The 20,258-nt window shown below is 47.9% G+C and overlaps 1 non-coding gene across 1 annotated transcript; it reads left to right on the top strand.

Annotated features, from left to right (window-relative positions):
* Positions 1 to 328: 328 nt before the first annotated feature.
* On the top strand, positions 329 to 431 carry LOC136390265 (U6 spliceosomal RNA). The gene has a single exon (XR_010748692.1). It is a non-coding gene; the product is annotated as a U6 spliceosomal RNA (small nuclear RNA).
* Positions 432 to 20,258: the final 19,827 nt, after the last annotated feature.

The following is a 20,258-nucleotide window of genomic DNA, read 5'->3' as shown; positions in this document are numbered from 1 at the left end:
CCTGGGCTTGCCTGGTCAAGGCTCATATGGGAAACAACAATGAGTTGATGATGCTTTCTACTCCTTCCCACCCCTTTCTCTTTCTCTCTCCTCTCTCTAAAATCAATAAATAAAATCTTTAAAAAAAATCCAACAAGATGGCCTCAGGGAAAAACATCTGGTACGGAGTGAGGGGAGGGTTATGGAAATCGCAGAGAGCCAGAGGAAGTTTCACACAAGGGCAGTGAGGGTGGAGAGAGTTGTGGTTAGAGGACGTTCAAGCCCATGCCCACATCACCACCACCAGTTCCCTAACCTGCCTGGACCAGCCTCTTGGAATGAGGTCTTGGTTCTCTCTTCAGCAGCACATACCGAAATTGAAACAATACAGAGAAGATTAGCGTGGCCCCTGCACAAGGATGACGCAAATTCAGGAAGTGTTCCATGTTTGGAAAAAAAAAGGGGATCTTGGTGGATCTTTATGGAAAGGCAGCTGCACCAAGTTGCATAGGCTGTGATTGGTTAACAAATTAGATTCAAATAAACACCAGTTAATGTAAATAACAAGTCTGTCCACAGGATGGAAGAACAGTCAGTGCCAGCTTCCTCAGTTGGGCTTGTCACATTGTCACAGTCAGTATATGGTGATTGGTTCCCCGCGAGTCAGGCTGAGCGTCCAGCCCTGCTGGCCCAATGCACTAACTAGTATTTTATTGTCCCAGTACTTTGGAAAAGGCCGAGAGAGGGTTAGAGAAGCTGAAGCTGGGAACCCCAAGGTCACAAGTGAATCCGCCATTCAGTACCTGCTCTTTCCCAGGAAAGCCCCCTTGTGCCCTGTAAGTCCTCAAAATCCATTCCCATTTCCCAAGTCCCTTCTGCTTATCAGTGCAACCATGCCAGTTGACTCTCTGGGTCCCAGAAATGAAGGATGGTAGCAATGTCAGGCCCTCCTCAGCCTCACCGGGGCCACTCAGGTCCTGGACAGAGAGGGAGGAGGAGAATATAGTTCTGACCAACCAGGCAGGCTGAGCGGTGGTTGTGCATGTGCTCACTCGGAATTTGGCCTGGCTCAGAAGCTGAGGGCAGAGCAGGCCTCCTGAGCCTCTAGAGCAGTGGTAGTCAACTTGGTCCCTCCCGCCCACTAGTAGGCGTTCCAGTTTTCATGGTGGGTGGTAGCGGAGCAACCAAAGTATAAATAAAAAGATAGATTTAACTATAGTAAGTTATTTTATAAAGATTTACTCTGCCAAACTTAGCAAAAATTCGACATAAAGTACTTGGTAAGTAATTATTATTATATGCTTTCACTTGCTGTAACTCTGCTTTATAAATTTTATAAAGTAAAGTTATTTCCCTACTTTATAAATCACCATTACCGTGGAACCGGTGGGCGGTTAGAAAATTTTACTACTAACAGAGATACAAAAGTGGGCGGTAGGTATAAAAAGGTTGACCCCTGCTCTAGATGCTGTAAGAGGGAAGGGTGGAAGAAGAGTGTAGCCAGGACTGGTCAGAGAGTGGCCCACACCTTGGTTTCTGTGCACAGAGGAGAGGGCTCTCTAGGCAGACCTTCTAGGGCCAGGTCCCCTTTCCAGTAACAAGCCCACCCAGCCCACAGCTGTCTTTTCTGAGTCCCATTTACTGTAGGACCTTGAGCAAGTTGAAGAACTTCTCTGAGTTTCCATTTTCTCCATGTTAAAAGTGAGTTAATAATACAATAAGTCTTTTTATAATCTTAATATTTAGCTCCTTGTTGTTGTAAACTATTTCATGATATGCCTGTCTGGGCAGCATCCACACACAGGTCCTGTTTGCCTTCTGAACATCCCTTGATCTCCTGCTTCCTCAGCCCTAAAGACCCAACGTCTGTTTGCCAGCCTCCCGTCCCCCAACTCCTCAGTTCAGAAGCTTGGTCCCCCTAAAGTGACCTTCCTAATAAGATGCAGAATCTGGGTTGCTGCTGTTTACACTTCATGACTGGTGGCAAAACACCAGGCCCTCCTCTCAGGGGTCTGCGTGGCCCTGCGTGTGCAGCTCTGCCCACTGTCCCAGTGTCCAGACTTGCACCACCCTGGGGAAAGAGGCACACATGGTCCTAGGCGCCCCACAGACTGAGGCTCAGAGGACTCATCACTGAGCAGGTTACTGAACACATTCAAGTAACTTGGCCTTTCTGCCTCCAGGTCCCCTTTCTGCCTTTTCGATATAGGACCTCAGGAGATCACAGGGATAATAGAGAGTACAGCCTACCCAGGACCAGGGGAACTTCTCCAGTACTCTCCCCCACTGCCTGCCTGTGGGTCAAATAAGTTTGCAAATACACATATGATGTATATGTTTGCTTGCTTATAGTTTGCATTGGTGTGGGGGACAGGCTGTGAGCAGGCAGGGTCCTTATAGCCTAAGGCTTAGTTTTAAGATTAAGCCTTTCCCACCCTTTTAATACTAAGATCTTCTCAACATTAAGCTTTTCCCTACACCCTTGACTGTTGCATGATGTGGGGTGGTGCACTCTCATGAGGAATCCCATTTATGCCTCAGATAAGTGGCTTTGTATCAGAGACTTCCTTATTTGTATACTGGCTTAAAGGCTTTAGTTTCTACACTATAAAATAAGGGAGACCAGGTCTCCCTCTCCCCCACCTCTCTCTGATCCTGAAATTAGCATTACAGAGGAGAAGCAGCCAAGATGGCAGAGTGCTGAAGGAGAAGCCAGTTTGTGCAGTTTGTGCAGAGAGAAGGAGATGGGGAACAGAGGTGAATGTTACATCCTAGCGAGAAAGGCCACAGCAGACGCAAAGTGAATTTTATAAGTTTTATTGCAGACCTGCACAGGGACTGCAGGCAACCCATGCAAGGGAGCACTGCAGCCCCCCAAACCTGCGCAGGGATGCAGGTAACCCACACAGGGGAACACTGCAGCCCCCCAAACCTGCGCAGGGACTGCAGGCAACCCACGCCTCCGAAGAGACTGGGGCACTGCAACCAACCAAACCTGCGCAGCCAACAAACTGCGCAGGGACTGCAGCCCCCCAAACCTGCATAGGGACTGCAGCCCCCCAAACCTGCACAGGGACTGCAGCCAACCCACGCCTCCGAAGAGACTGGAGCACTGCAGCCAACCAAACCTGCGCAGCCAACAAACTGCGCAGGGACTGCAGTCCCCTAAACCTGCGCAGGGACTGCAGCTCCGAGCTTCTAAAATGGCTCCTTTTTATAGGGTGGCTGTCTAGGATGAGCAAGCATCATACAGAAGCTGATGTGGCTGTTAGTCATTGGCTAGGGAGGTCGTGCGTAGTTACGGGGGGGGGGGAGGGTATTACTCAGTGGAGAATTTTAAACATAAACTTCTGATAAGGGTCTCTGACTCAATGCAGGATGTTGCTGAACTCTTTGTTTTCAGCGTCACAGGGACCTTGTACACTCTTGGCAGCCCCAGCATGTCAGTACTCCCTGAATCTAACATTCCCCCATCTCTTTTGGGCATAAATCAAATCCTTGATTCTTCATCAGTGGGGAGAATGGTATAAGGCTGGGGCTCATGAGAATTTTCTACTTTAGCTGTAGCTATAAGCTAATTAGGTCAGGGGTTCTCCCTAGTATGTGCTGGCACGCTGATAGTGTGCCCTTAGTACTACAAGCTTTATGGACTAATTTCTTTCTGCCTTGTATTTTTCTTCTTTGTACTAACTTCTTACAACTTGCACAAACCTTCTGCAACTTACATAAAGCTTCAACTTATACAAACCTTCTGCAACTTACACAAACCTTCTGCAACTTACATAAACCTTCAATTTTTATGCACTTTCTTATCCAGAAATAACTGGCCTTCATAACAACTTACTTTTTCCTTTCCTTTTTAAAAGTACCTCTACACCTTATACCTTCTATTATTAAAACCATACAATTCCTTTCTAATTTATTTCCTCAAAACCTTAACCTTCAGCAAAGACTAAGTTAGTACTAAGTAATCCTCTTTTAAAGATTGCTTTTTGGAGGTGTCCTTTTCATAAGCAGCCTATTGGACACATGACCAATATTCACAGATTATTCTATAGTGGTAGCTATGAGCACATACATAACTTTCATTTACCTTATAGCTTTTCTCTCAGCCAAGGGACCTACACCCCTTTCTGTATGACTCATAGCAGTACATGCATCAAACCTTAAGATGACTTACTTGGCTTTCCTTTACCTTAGTTTCCCTCCCTCCCCAAAGTCTCCATGCGTGGACCAGTTAACTTCTGGTTTGTGGCTGAAGCAGGGCATGCTGTCCTTCTCAGGGTCAGCTTACAAGGGTTGGCAGGGTCAGTCTTCGCTGTCCACAAAGGTGTCTCTGCTGGGACTGCAAGCTTCAGCCGGCTGCGGTGGACCCAGGCGGGTATGCCTTCTACCTTGGCAGTAGTGGGAGTTGTCAGGATCATGGTGTCTGGACCCGTCTAGGTGGGAGTCAGTCCTTGGGTGGTGTACTGCTAGAAGTGCCTCTTGGACAGTCTTTGAACAGTTTGCTGAGTAACCTATAAAACCTGTAAGTACTTAGGGAAAGGGTGTTACATTTCTACACTTTGCAGTTAGAGTTTAAGTCCTAGTGACTACTGCTTCTAGCTGGAATTAGCAGCAGGTCCCAGCCTATAATAGGCATGGGGCGTTGAGATAAGAGAAATAAAGGAGACACTAAACATAAAGCAATAAAACCAGACTGTCAATACCCACAGTAGAGATCTTTGAGGGATAGATAAAACTTAAATATTCAAGCAAGGCATAGTAGATGGCCCTTGTGTTATTAGCTTATCTGCTACTTGGAAGAAATACCTTAGGCTCGTGAACGATGTCCTTAGGCCTCCAGTGGCAATTCCCAGCACGCTGGGCAAGGTCAGGTCACAGGTAGCTGGAGCAGGGCTAGAAGAGAATGAACCCTCCCTCCATGGAGCAAGGGGGCAGCTTACCTTCTTATGTCCCTCTTTCCACAGCACAGACATGTCCCTTGATGGGGCCGGGAAGCCTGGCAGGCTTCAGTTCAATGACCTTTCTTTCCACTCTGGAGCAGGGCCTTGATGAAAGCTATGAAGCCCCTTAGGGTGCTGGAGCCAAAAGTTGGTATTTCCTGACTTCTTTTGGGCCTTATTTGCCTTTTCTGTTATTTCCTTGGTCGTTATAGACCTTAAAAGCCATGCTCAGAAGATCTCACTGAGGGGCTTGACTAAGAGAGCAAAATTGGGAATACAACAACAGATAACCTCTAGCTTACTGCACTGTTATCTTTTGCCTGACTAAGCAGTGGCTCAGCCCTTGAGCCGGTGCCCAAGGGGGTAGGGCATGTGCCTGAAACTGTGAGGGGAGCCTGCCACTTCTCCTGCAGGCAGCTTCAGCCTGGCTGCCTTTTCTTTCTCTACCTCTGCTGCTATACTGGGCTGCACACTGACCATGCCACCTGCCTGCGGGTGAGTGCTGGTGATAGTACGCTAGACTCTCTATGTTTTCTATGGGTCTAGCAATCCTTGGTTTGGCCAGTCTGCTCTTAACTTGGCCATTCTAGTAGCAGACAAACAAACCAAATATGCACACAAAACAAACAAAACTTCTAAACCAAAACCAAAGGGAGAAGGCAGCGTCCTGCATTCCCTGACCAACCGGGTGGGGAGAAATCAGGTGGCGTCCCGCCTGCTCCACTACACCCTTTTCTAACCAGAGCTCTGTTTCCAAATATTCAAAGAGGAAGCTTCCTTACCAAACAGTCTCAAGACTCCAAATGTTTCAAATCAGCCAAATTCCATTTCAAACGGCAACTGCCGGAGGCTGGCCAGCTACCAACGTCTGCTGCAGCCCACTCCGTGAGGAGGGGTCTTACACGGCCAATCTCGCTAGGGGCCTCCACCTGTTACATCCTAGCGAGAAAGACTACAGCAGACCCAAAGTGAATTTTATAAGTTTTATTGCAGACCTGCACAGGGACTGCAGGCAACCCATGCAAGGGAGCACTGCAGCCCCCCAAACCTGCGCAGGGATGCAGGTAACCCACACAGGGGAACACTGCAGCCCCCCAAACCTGCGCAGAGACTGCAGGCAACCCACGCCTCCGAAGAGACTGGGGCACTGCAGCCAACCAAACCTGCGCAGCCAACAACCTGCGCAGGGACTGCAGCTCCGAGCTTCTAAAATGGCTCCTTTTTATAGGGTGGCTGTCTAGGATGAGCAAGCATCATACAGAAGCTGATGTGGCTGTTAGTCATTGGCTAGGGAGGTTGTGCGTAGTTACGGGGGGGGGGGGAGTATTACTCAGTGGAGAATTTTAAACATAAACTTCTGATAAGGGTCTCTAACTCAATGCAGGATGTTGCTGAACTCTTTGTTTTCAACGTCACAGGGACCTTGTACACTCTTGGTAGCCCCAGCATGTCAGTACTCCCTGAATCTAACAGTGAATAAGGCTGGTGAGGTAGAAACCTTTGATTCTAGGAATACTCGGATGAGTCAGTGGCTTTGGGAGCCCTGGATGGAAAGGGAAGTGTTTTCCCACAGTGTGTATTTCTCGCTCACAGGGTGTGAGCTAGGATTAAAGGTAATGGTCCACCAGTTATTGGCTTCGTTGTTTCATTACCGTCTGTCCAAATCAAATGTGAACCTGCACAGGGCAGGCAGCTGTGATGGTGGCCATGGCTACTGGCCTTACACTGACCCACCCTCAAGTTTCCCAGCTGCTAGGGTGTTGGGCAGATAAAATGTATTATGCTCACTTTGTTAAAGATGGAGGCCGTCGCCCAGGTGATATTAATGTGTGTTGGAGATCGTTGTAACCTGGGGCTTGGTTTTGGGATTAAGCCTTTCCCACCCTTTTTGATGTGGGGCGGTACAATCCAATCATGCCTCAGAAAGTGACTTTGTATTAGAGACTTCCCTATTTTGTATATTGGATTAAAGGTTGTGAAGCTACACTATAAAATGGGGGCAGAACGGGACTTGGCTCTTGGTTCCTGAGATTATCATTAGAAGAGAGAGCAGAGGAGAGCAGAGAAAGGCCACGTGGAGGAGGCCAGGAGAAGCAGCCAAGATGGTGGAGTGCTGAGTGAGATGCCAGTTTGTGTAGAGTTTGTATCTGGGATAAGGAAGGAGATGGGGAACTGAGGAGAATAAGGCTGGTGAGCTAGAAACCTTTGATTCTAGGAAACTCGGATAAGTCAGTGGCTTTGTGAGCACTGAATGTGATTGGGTTTTGGAGCCCAGTGTATGTTTTTACTTGCCCGCCGGGTGCAAGCTAGAATTAAAGACTATGGCCCACCAGTTTTTGGCTCCTTTGTTTCTTTACCGACTGTCCGAATCCAATGCGAACCTGCATGGGCCAGAAGGCTGCTGTGATAGTGGCCCTGGCCCTGCCTTCTGGCTTTACATAGGGGCAGCTCAGCACCAGCTCCTTTAAGCCCAGACAGGAGCTGCAATCAGGCCCAGCATGGCCTTTGGCACCCAGAGGGGGGGACCCAGAGGGAGGTAAGTGGAAGTCTTGGGAGAAACAGGGGTAAGCAGCACAGCTAGAAGGAGGGCAAGACAAGAGAGGAAAGGCAGAGAGCAGGGACGGATGGTGATACAGAACTCACTGCAAATTTCTCTCATAAATCACTCTCACTAGTGGCCTGGGAGCCCTCACAGGGGAAGGGCCAAGACAGAAATCCCAGATTCTAAACCCAGAACCTTTCTATGGAGGGTCTGGGGATCTGGGTAGCTCTTTGTTTTTGCTGGAGGCTTCAGTTTATCCCACTGCTAAATGAGAAGCACTGTGCCTTTTCTCAGATCCTGTGCAGACTGATTGTGTCCCCAGGGGCATCAAAGTCCCCAGGCAGAAGTCCTTAGATAAACAATGAGATAATTATTTCTAACAGTATTAATTTTTTTTAAATCACAGGTTGCTCAGGAACATGCCTGCTCTGGGAAGTGAGATAGTGTCTAATATTTATGTAGGGTCTCACAGCACGAAAACACAGTCATGTGTATTTTCCTCATTTGATTCCCACAACAGGGCAGTAATGCAGGCAAGCTGAGATCTTTCCCTTTGTTTTACAAACCAGGGATTTCCAGTTCAAAGAGGCCAAGGAGCTGCAGCCCCAGGCCACAGAGCTAGGCAGTAGGAGAAGCAGAAACTAGAACCTAAAACAACATTCTAAACCACAATGTAAAGCCAGTAGCCATGGCCACCATCACAACCGCCTGGCCCATGCAGGTTTGCATTAGATTAGGACAGACGGTAATGAAACAACAGAGCCAAGAACTGGTGGGCCATTACCTTTAATCCTAGCTTGCACCCAGCAGGCAAGTAAAAACACATACTGGGCTCCAAAACCCACTCATTCAGTGCTCACAAAGCTACTGACTTATCTGAGTTTCCTAGAATCAAAGGTTTCTAGCTCACCACCCTTATTCACCTCTGTTTCCCATCTCCTTCTCTCTACACAAACTCTGCACATACTGGCTTCTCCTTCAACACTCCGCCATCTTGGCTGCTTCTCCTGGCCTCCTCCATGTGGTCTTACCCTGCTCTCTCCTATCTCTGCTCTCTCCCAGAATGATCACCTCCTAAAACGTAATCACTCTTCTCTGGAACAACGTGATCTCTCTTCTTTTTAAAACCTTTTGGTGCGAAAGCCCTCTCCCAGCACACATTAATATAATCACACCTATCCCAAGCAGGGCAACTAATATCATCTCCTGGGCGACAGTCTTTTACAGTAGGCAGCGCCATCTTTAACAAAGTGAGCATAATACATTTTATCTGCCCAACAATCCACCCCTATGCTCACTTTACTACCCACAATCTAGACCACCGGCATCCCTGTGCAAGAAAATTAGGCACATTATACATATTACAACAACATGACAAATCATACACTTTCAACAATTACAAAGGTACATTTCACCAGGCTCTGAGCACTTTGCCAAAAGCACAAAATGTCCTCGGACTTCTTTCTAGCCATGGGAAAAGCTTCCCAGGACAGGGGAAGAGCCTCCAGCCGAGTCTCCATCCAGCCAAGCCGCCGCCCCCTCCCTCTGCCCCCATCAGGGTATTTCACATTGTCCAAAATCCGTAAGTCCATTCAACAAAGGAGCCAGTGCTCATTCTGGTCATAGTCCAGGAATCGGTCCATGCACATGGGGCCTCAGCCAACCCCCTCATCCCTGCCATCCTTGCAGATCTTACACATTGTCCCAAAGAGGAGCACGTGGCAATGGCAGTCAGCATTTCCATCTCTGCTCCAGAGAGGATGATGGCGCCCACCCCTATGTCCCAAAATCACAGACCTACCAGGAACATAGTAAGTATTCCTTGCTGCTGGGCTCTCACCTTCTGGAGACTGCGGATCGCCACTCCAGCCCGATTCTCCTCATCCTCCAAAGAGGAACTGAAAACACCAGCTCCTGCTGCCGGGCTTGAGCTCCGGGCCTCTGCCACTTTCTGCTCTGTGGGCCTTGCAGCCCCGGCCTCCTGCAGCCGCTGGCTCTCCACAACATCCAGGGCAAGGTGCAGCTCACAAACCTGTGATTCCGTCTCCAACAGCTGCTCCATTTGCAGGCGAATCTCGCGAACCTGGTCGGTCTTCTCCGGTGCTTCCTCCAACTCCAGGGTCGGCATCTCTTTCTCCCACGTTTGTTTGCAGGTCCCAGGCAACCTCTTCCACAGAGCTCTTGGTTTCCTCATGCATGGCTGTAAAAGTCAGCCAGCCTATGGCCCCCAAAAGGACAGCCATGGGGAACCATAACAGCAGCCAGTCCTCTACTCCACCGCTTAAAGGTGGTGGTGACTCCATACTCATCTGTATCGAATCCTGCCACAGACTACGCCAAATGTAAAGCCAGTAGCCACGGCCACCATCACAACCGCCTGGCCCATGCAGGTTTGCATTAGATTAGGACAGACGGTAATGAAACAACAGAGCCAAGAACTGGTGGGCCATTCACTTCAATTCTAGCTTGCACTCGGCAGGCAAGTAAAAACACATACTGGGTTCCAAAACCCACTCATTCAGTGCTCACAAAGCTACTAACTTATCTGAGTTTCCTAGATTCAAAGGTTTCTAGCCTCACCAGCCTTATTCACCTCTGTTCCCCATCTCCTCTCTGCACAAACTGCACAAACTGGCTTCTCCTTCAACACTCCGCCATCTTGGCTGCTTCTCCTGGCCTCCTCCATGTGGTCTTACCCTGCTCTCTCCTATCTCTGCTCTCTCCCAGCATGATCTCCTCCTAGAACATAATCACTCTTCTCTGGAACAACGTGATCTCTCTTCTTTTTAAAACCTTTTGGTGCGAAAGCCCACCCCCAACACACATTAATATAATCACACCCATCCCAAGCAGGAAGGGCAACTAATATCATCTCCTGGGCGACAGTCTTTTACAGTAGGCAGCGCCATCTTTAACAAAGTGAGCATAATATATTTTATCTGCCCAACACACACTCTTTCCCTTTTCACTGCCTCCCACTGAAGAACCTGTGAAACAGGAAATAGGTGAATCCTGGGAAGGCAGGGTGTTCTAGGACTGTGGGGTCTAGATTTGGTTTCCAAATGTACCACTTACACAGTGGAGGGGCCTTGGCTACTTCCTTGTTATAAAGGAGGTGATACAAACCATCCCCACGGCCTCGGGTTGCTGGGCTGCATTAGGGGAGTGGATTCAAAGAGCTTAGCCAATCCTAGCACAGAGTAAGGGTTCCATTATTGTCAGCAATTGGACTTATCATTCTTAAGCTTTAAGAAAAGGAGGATTTGCTTCTGGTTTGCCTGTACTCTAGAGGCCAAGAGATAGGCATGGTGACCCTGATTCTCTTGCATTTTTAGAGGTGAAGGGAAGTCAAGTCCAGGCCTTCCTCATTTTTTCCTAGAGTCCCCCTTTGTGGGCTTGCAAGCCCACAATCACTGGCATCTCCAGTCAGAGCAAATTACCCAGGTGGTAAGTGTCCTGAGCTAAGGTGGAAGGAAGCAGGATCTAGATCCTGGGGAATCGAAAGGCTTCTGATCTGACCTTGGGCTTGGAGCTGACCTGAACCCAAAGCAGGCCCAGGACAGAACATTTGCTTCTTACCAAAGCCATGATTTGAGAGGGAGCTTGGAGCAGGGCCAGGAACATGGGTTCTAGATTCCAAATGATCTAAAAACTAACTTTGCCTCAGTTTCCTCACCATAAAGTGGGGATACAGTAGTCATAATGGGATTGAATGTGGTTATCTGCTCATGTTTCCTTCCCTTCCTTCGCTGTGGAGGCCAGATTAAGGCCCAGATGCCTAGTAAGTCTACTAGGCAGACTTACCTAAGAGCCAGGCTCTATTCTTAAAGTGAATGTCCTGGGGTTGGGCTTCCTGGTATCCAATCAACAGCCAGACAGACAGCAGGACAGCAGGAATGCTGGTCACAGGAGTATTCGGACCTCTCCCACTTCCTCAGGGCATGGCAGCTGCCTCAGCCTTTGAAAATACATCCACCCACCTGCACCTATGAACCCTGAGAGACTGCACCTTCTCCCTTAATGTGCCTTGGTCTCCGACCCTCTTCCAGAGCGTCCTAGACATCCTTGCCACCTATATGTAACATGCACAGCCTCCTCCTGCTGTCCTCACCCCCGTAGCGGGCGAGCAAGTCAGGTGACATGTTCTGAAGGTCCAAGGGCCGCACTAGGAAATGGTGTAGTTTAGCCTGGGTCCTGTGCTGTGATGTTGCCCAGCTGCATCTGTGCACAGTTACATCAATCCTGTTAGCTAGCGGGAGCAGGACAGCCTGCTGTTTATCCAGAGTGTGTATGTGATTCCTGTTTGATACACAGCCACCCTCCCCCCACAGAGGCACGGGCCCACTGAAGGTCCCCTGTTGGGCAGATAAAATATATTATGCCCACTTTGTTAAAGATGGCGCTGCCCATATGGAAGCCCGTCGCCCAGGTGATTGCTTGGGTTGGGCGTGATTGTATTAATATGTGTTGGTGGAGGGCTTCGTGTCAAAAGGTTTTAAAAGGAAGAGAGATCACGTTGTTCAGGAGAAAAATGATTACGTTCTAGGAGAAGCCCATGTTGTAGGAGAGCAGAGTAAGGCCACGTGGAGGAGAGGAGAAGCAGCCAAGATGGAGGAGTGCTGAAGGAGAAGCCAGTTTGTGCAGAGAGAAGGAGATGGGGAACAGAGGTGAATAAGGCTGGTGAGCTAGAAACCTTTGATTTTAGGAAACTCGGATAAGTCAGTAGCTTTGTGAGCACTGAATGAGTGGGTTTTGGAGCCCAGTGTGTGTATTTCTTGCCCGCTGGGTGCAAGCTAGGATTAAAGGTAATGGCCCACCAGTTCTTGGCTTTGTTGTTTCATTACCGACTGTCCGAATCAAATGCAAACCTGCATTGGCCAGGCAGCTGTGATGGTGGCCATGGCTACTGGTTTTACAGCCCCCCCAGAGCCACCCACACACAGCCTCGCAGAGACTCACCTACTGGCAGCATGGCCTGTTCCATCCCCAGCACCTAGCCAGGGCTCCGCTTTCATTGCGAGGCCTTTGACCTGCTGTGTCTTAGAGTCTAGAAGACTCTAGGTGTGGTGGCTCTAAAACTAGCAGGAGGCTGGATGTTCTGAATAATGTTCAAGGATCTGTCCCCAAGTCTCAATTTTCTCACCTGTAAGATGGTGAGCAAATGATACCCGTCCTTATCCTTAAGCTTGTCCTGAAGTAAAATGCAAATATAGTTAGTGGAGTTTTGCAAGGTGTCAGCCAGGGGTCACTAGCTCAGCCCTCCTGCCCCAATGCCTACCAGGCTTAAGCCCCAAAGCACTCCTTCCCCCTTGAAGGCCTTCTCCCAGTCTTCATCCATCATCCCTTGGGAAGTTCTTCCCGAACAAGCTTGCCCACCCTCACAGTCCCCACTAGTGACTCCCCAATCTCTGTCTCTAGTCATACCTCACCCCTCAACCTCAGATATTTTTCTATTGGTTTATTTCTTTTTTAAAAAACAGCTTAATTGACGTAACAACTCAAAGATCATATAATTCATCCACTTAAAGTGTATGATTTAATAGTTTTTAGTATATTTACAAATGTGCAAGCATCACCACAGTTTATTTTAGACTATTTTACCATCTCAGAAAGGAAGACCATACTGTACCTTTTAGCCATGACCCCTCTATCCCTCCAGCCCCACACTAGTCGCTAAGCAACCACCAATCTATCTTCTGTCTCTACACATTTGCTTATTCTGGAATTTCATAAGAACAGAATCATTTAATAGAAGGACTTTTATGTGTGACTTCTTTCACTTAGCCTAATGTTTTCAAGGTTTATCCACGTTGTAGCATACATTAGCACTTAATTCCTTTCTGTGGCTGAATAATATTGTAAGATTTAGGTCACTTTTTTTTTAAGTAAGAGGAGAGGAGATAGTGAGACAGACTCCTGCATGCGCCCCGACCAAGATCCACCCAGCAACCTCCATCTGGGGCCAATGCTCCAGTCAACCAAGCTGTCCTCAGCACATGAGGCTGACACTCAGGCCAACTGAGCCCCTGGCTGCAGGAAGGGCAGGGGAAGAGAAGCACATGGTCGCTTCTCATGTGTGCCCTGACCAGAGATCAAACCCGGGACGCCTATATGCCAGCCCAACGCTCAACCACTAAGCCAACTGGCCAGGGCCACATTTTGTTTATTTATTCATCAGCTGATAAGTAGCAGGGTTGTTTCTACCTTTCGACTATTATGAATAATATTGCTATAAACATTCATGTACAAGTTTTTGTGTGGGCATATGATTTCGTTTATCTTGGGTATATAGTTATGAGTAGAATCTCCAGGTTGTATATAATAATTCTATGTTTGAGCATTTGAGGAACTGCCAGGCTATTTTTGCAAAGTGGTTGTCCCATTTTACATTTCCACCAAGGATATATGAGGGTTTCGATTTTCACACATCCTTGACAACACTTGTTATTGTCTGCCTTTTTATCACCATCCTACTTTGTATGAAGTAGTACATATTTCATTGTGGTTTGATTTGTATTTTCTTGATGACTAATAATGTCAAGTATCTTTTTATTTGCTGATTGGTCGTATGTATATCTTCCTTGGAGAAATATATATTCAAATCCTTTGCCTATTTTAAAATTGGGTTGTCTTTTTATTATTGAGTCGTAAGTGTTCTTTATATTTTCTAGATACAAGTCTCTCAGCCTCACACTTGCACATCTAACTGGGCCTAGCCTTAGGATCCAGGGGGAGGACCACGAGCTCTGGAACAAGACCAACTTGGATTCAAATCCCCACTCAGACATTGAGTAGTGGAAAATTTATCTAACTCTTCTAAAGAACATAGGTAATAGCTCCTGGGAAATAACTTATGCACATTCCTTCTGTTTAGCTAAGGGTTGGGGCTGAGAGTCTTTATGATTTTCCCACCAAGGTAGGAAAGAAACTTAGTATTCCAATTTTGCAACTGAGGCATACAAAACATGCTAAAGACAATGGAGTAGTACATGGCAGAGCTGGGAGTGACCCCACACCTGCAGGACTCCAGAACTGAGTGCAGCAATGGTATAATGTCTTCCCAATGCAGATGATTAATGTGTGTGAAAGGAAGGAAGAAAGGGAGGAAGGAAGGAAGGAAGGAAGGAAGGAAGGAAGGAAGGAAGGAAGGAAGGAAGGAAGGAAGGAAGGAAGGAAGGAAGAAAGGGAGGAAGGAAGGAAGGCCTTCACTAATGGAAACCTCACAATCTCACAAAGCAGTCTGATCTACTGTTGCATACTTCTAGTTACTACAAAATTCTTTCTTTTATTGTGTAAAAATTGCCCACTCCTCATTGTAACTCCCTCCCATTGCCCTGGTTCAGCCCTCTCGCAGACTCCTGAGCCCAGGCACTTGAATAGCACTGCTGACTCCAACCCTGGTATACAGCAGGTCCCCTCCCCGCCCCACTCATGATCTCCTGCACAAGCCCCAACCCTGCCCTAAACCCCAAGGTTGAGTCTGAGGTAGACTATCTCTCACTGGCCTATTTAGCTTTCCCACTGGATCCAGAGAGAGACAGTTTCCCCTCCCCAGGGATCAGGGGCTGAGACCTCCACAGGGAAATGGTGATGTGGGAGCCTCAAAGCCTTCATGACCCCTGATAGCTACCAGGTCCGATTAATGTGGAAGCTGGACCCAGGCAAGAGCTGGAGGGTCTAGTGGCTGACCGATGGGAGGGTGTGCACATGGGGAGACGCTGCTTCTAGCAATCTGAGCAATCCCATGCTTGGATAGCTCTGCAAGTGATTCTGCTTCAGAACTGACCCAAAGCTGACCCAACCAGAGGGCCATGAGACTCAGTCTCAGCTGGGAGGCCTAAACAGTTTTAGAGGATAGGGGGAAGACTTCAGTGCATGAGGCTTCCCCAAACCCAATTTGAGGAGTGAAATCAGCCTGTCATGCAGTTGGCAGAAGAGCACACCTCAGTCCCACTTCACACCAGGTAGAAGCTCCATTTCTTCCCAGGAAGCATCGTCCTTAGTCCCCTTTTCTATAGCAAGGGTCTCAGGGTGGGGGCCCCTTCTGCTGCCATTAATAATTCAGGCTTGGGGTGGGACAGATTGGGGTTGAGATTTCCAACCATCCAGGACCAGGCCCTCCAGCTGTATTGGGGGAGCTCCCCCTGACATTGGAAGAATCAAGGGCCATCAGCCCCAACAATGCCTGCAAAGTCAGTGTTACAGTTAGAGCCAGGCTTGGGGGTTAGGATGACCTGAGTTTGAATCCTGCTCTGTAGGTTAGTTTGTTGCCCTGGCCTCAATTGTCACTTGCTGAGTTGTTGTGAGAATTAAATGAGTTATTCAAGCCAACCCACAAAGGTTATATACTCTCTGATTCTATTTATTTGATATCCTTAAAATAATAAAATGATAGAAATAAAGAACACACCAGTGGTTGTCAGGGGTCAGGAAAGAAGGAGAAAGGAGGAAGTGAGGATGCATATAAAAGGGCGACAGGAAAGAGCCATGTGGAGAAGGGAATGCTCCTTACAGAGGCCCCATCAATGTCAGTGTTCTGGGGCTGAGACTGCGCTAAGGTTTCAGGAAATGTTATGACTAGGAGTAACTGGGGCACCTAGAAATCTCTCTGTATTATTTCTTATAACTACACATGACTCTACAATTGTCTCAAAAAAAATTTTTAATTTAAAAAGTTGTGGTACAAATATACAATGGAACATTACCCAGCCATAAAAAGGAATAAAATCTTACTGACAACATGGATGAAAAGAGTATTATGCTGATTGAAATAAGCCAGTCAGAGAAAGACAACCATATGATTTCACTTATATGCAGAATCTAAACAACAAAATAAAACACACAAAACAGAAACGGGCAGATAGATACAGAGAACAGAAAGATGTTTGCTAGAGGGAAGGTAGATTAGGGGAGAGGGTGAAAAAGGTGAAGGGATTAAGAAGTACAAATTGGTAGATACAAAATAGCCACAGGGATGTAGAGTACAGCATGGGGAACATAGTCAATAATATTGTAATAACGATGTAGGGTGCCAGGTGGGTACTAAACGTATTGGGGCATCACTTTGTAAATTATATGATTGTCTAACCACTGTGTTATACACCTGAAACCAATATAAAATAATATTGAATGTCAACTGTAATTAAAAAATAAAATTAAAAAAAGAGAGAGTGTTATTTTATGTCTGGTGAAGAGTCACATTAGCCATTCCTGCTCCTTCTCCCCAAGTTCCTCCGTGAGCTGGTGTGCTCTGGGAATCAGCAGCATATAAAGCTGTCAAGGCAAATGGGGTGGTGGTAGGGGCAGTTAAAAGAGCCTGACTGTATGTTTAACATCTTTTATTTCTGTGCCTACCCTGAGGGACTGACTGAGTGCCCACCCTGAATGACTGCATGACCGTTACAGCAAGTGAACGTATGGACCTGTCAGAAAATTAAATGGGCTTAAAGCAAGAGAAGCTTGGGACAGACTCAGGACCAATCTTGTAGCCTCAAAACGCCTCATCTACCTTGGACTGCATTTTGGGTGTGTCGGGAGCAGGCTGCATGCCTACAAGGACAGAAATGTGATGCACTTTAATTAGTGCAAGAGTAAATTACACGGGACATAGAGAGCTCCAACTTTTCCCGACGGCATGGGGAAAATGGACACCTAGCATTTTCAATTTAAGGTTTAGTTAGATAATGCCTGTTGGTGCCAGTAGATTACAGAGTGGATATTAAAGCCTGCAGAATTTGGAATCGGAGCATACAAATAGAATCCATAAATAGGAGGAAGCTGCTGGAAGGGGTTAGCCTGCTATCCTCAGCCAACAGAAAACTGCTCTGTGAAGGAGCCAGCACAGACCTGAGTCCTAAAGCTCCCACCCACGGCTGCAGGAAGGCTAGGGGGCCTGGTGATCACTGAAACTCTTGGCTCTGTAATTGCTTTTCCTCACTTACTCTCTGAGCAAATTCTTGCTGTGTTAGATGTGGGAATGCTAGGGCCCAAATGCTCCCCAGGTCCTGGCAGTCGGAGTAGGACATCACACTTCAGTCCCGGGTAGCTCTCCCTCTCGTCTTCACCTGGTCAACCCCGGCACTACCTTCAAAACCCCTCCAGCCAGCTGCCTCACCACCCACTTGGATTCCTTTTCTGTGAGCCAAAGAATCTTGTGTTTCAGGTATTGCCTTCACCATCAGTCATTGCCTTCCAGGACTTGGCGTGCTCCCTTCTCCCACTCTTTGAAGGGTTTACCTGCATTCTCACATCCCCAACAAAGGTGTACTGCATGAATGGGGTTTTCACATTAAATTTGTATTACTTTTGCAACAGCTCATCCATCTTAAATATAAATATATGATGAATTCATAGCGTTTGAGACCCAAGAAGTTCAAAAACATCTAGAGCACAGTGTCCCTCAGCCCCAGCTGCAGCCCCAGCTCCTCCCAGCTAACCCACTTCTCATCCAGGCATTACCCTTCAAGCAAACTGGACTGTGTTTCCCTCTTTCTTAACAAAACAGAAGAACACAATACACATTATTCCCTCTTCACTGTCTTTTCTTCATATCTTTTCTTGGAGATGGTTTCTTATCATTGCACAGGGGCTATCTTCAGGGACCCCATCATCTCTGAACCAGGCATTGCAGCTTCAGAACAGGGAGCCTGCCCTGGCCCCCAGATGGATGTGTGGTAGTTTGGGCACCTTGAAACAGCTTCTGTGGCTGACCCAGCAGGCTCAGGAGTGTGGATACAGGACCTCGAAACCTTGGGCCAAACCCACAGGACAGCAATGAGGACCATCACTGACCTCCCTAGGGCCAGGATGACAGCTCTGGCTGGGACAGCACCGAGGTTCAGGCCCAATGGTGAAAGAGAATAGAGAAGCTCATTAGTTTAAACAGGATGAAGGGTGTAAACTAATTATCCCAACCACCCATGCATGTAGCGGCAGGCCTTGAGTGCAGGGAGAAGCATGGGCCTCTGTCCTTCCTGGGTTTGGCTTCCCAGCCAGAAACAGCCTGGACAATCTGTGGGCGCATGCCCATGGGGGAAGGAGGGGCCCAGGCTCCACTGATGTCCGGGAAGCAGAGCCGGGTGGTCTTGAGGAGTGAGCAGGCTCTTGCCTAGAATGCTGAGGTTAGGTTCTGCCATCATTGGCAGCAACAGCAGGGGTCAGAAGAGAATGCGCAAAGGGAGGGAGATGGACCCACTCTCTGTCCTGGTCTTTACACCATTCACCAAGCACTTATTTATCTAGTGATATGAGGTGCCAGGCAATATAGTGGCCCTTTGCTTCCTTTCACTTCATTAGCCCCATGTCACAGATGAGAAAATGAGGACCAGGAAGAATAAGTAATGTCTATTGACCCAACTGCTAACTGAGAGTCAAAATTCAGATCCAAGACAGCACACCACCTCCAATGAGGGCAGACAAGCAAGTTGAAGCCTCTGGGATTGTATCACCCAAGTGAGCCTCCCCTGCTTCCTTGCTCCATGACAGAAGTCCCTACTCCATAGCCTGTCAAGGAGAGCCTATGCCTCCTCAGCTTCAGGTTGGCTCCTCCTACAGCTGGACCTGCTCTCCCGCTATCTCCTCTGCCCATGGATCCTCTGCTCTTAGCTATTTCCCAAAATGCCTCATCTTCCAGCACTTCTTGCCTCTGGTACTTTGTTTATTCTTGCACCTGGAATGCTGCCAGCATTTCCACTTGCCACAGTTGGCCCATTGTTCCCACAGTTGGCTCCAGTTTGTTTGCCTGGACCTCCACTCTCTTCTGCCCCAATTCATTCCAGAGGCCTCTTCTTTTTATTTTCATTTATTGGGCGACATTGGTTAATATAATAATATATATTTCAGGAGTACAGTCCTTTTGTGGTTTTTTTAAGTGAGAGGTAGGGAGACAGAGAGACAGACTCATACATGCACCCCAACAGGGATCCACCTGGAAAGCCCCCTACTGGCAATGTTCTGCCCATCTAGGGCCATTGCTTGCCAACTGAGCTATTTTTAGCACCTGAGGTAGAGGCTCCAGAGAGCCATCCTCAGTGCCTGAGGCCAACTCGCTCAAACCAACAGAGCCATTGGTTGCAGGAGCAGAAGAGAGAGAGAGAGAAGGGGGAGGGGGAGGGGTGGAGAAGTAGATGGTCACTTCTCTTGTATGCTGTGACTAGGAATCGAACCTGGGACTTCCACACACCAGGCCCACACTCTACCATTGAGCCAACCAACCAGGGCCACAAGGGCATCACTCTATAACACATCTTTAGATTGTATTGTGTGTTCACCACCCCAAGTTGTCTTCTTCCATCACCATTTATCTTTCATTTACCCTATTCTACCTCTCCCCATCCCAGAGCTCTCCTCATAAAATCCTTATGGAGTGTTGTGTGATCAGACCCTGCCCACCTTCCTGCTGTCTGTCATGCCCTCTTCATCACCCTCCCGCCCAGCTAGCCTCTGCTCGCCTCACACACATAGAACTCACCATCTGGGGCAGATCCCTCTGCTTGGATCTCCTCAGCCCCAGAGAGTCTCCTCACCAGTCTCAACAGAGTTGCCCTTATCAGAGAACTCCCACCATCACTGTGTATTGTGCTCTGCCTTGCACTCTCTCCATACCAACTAGCCCATGGTTCACCTAGAGGCAGATTTAACAGCAGACACACCAGGCAGGCGCCCTGGGCCCTGACTTCTGAAGGGCCCTGTAAAAACCCCAACTTCACACTTTTTTCTAATGTAAAGGGCCCAATATTTTTTTCTGTGCCTGGGGCTTTAATCAACCTTAATCTGCCTCTGGGTTCACTGGT

The sequence above is a fragment of the Saccopteryx leptura genome, chromosome 1 (genome assembly GCF_036850995.1).
Source record: "Saccopteryx leptura isolate mSacLep1 chromosome 1, mSacLep1_pri_phased_curated, whole genome shotgun sequence".
Lineage (NCBI taxonomy): Eukaryota > Metazoa > Chordata > Mammalia > Chiroptera > Emballonuridae > Saccopteryx > Saccopteryx leptura.
This window is presented reverse-complemented; position numbering and strand designations above follow the sequence as displayed.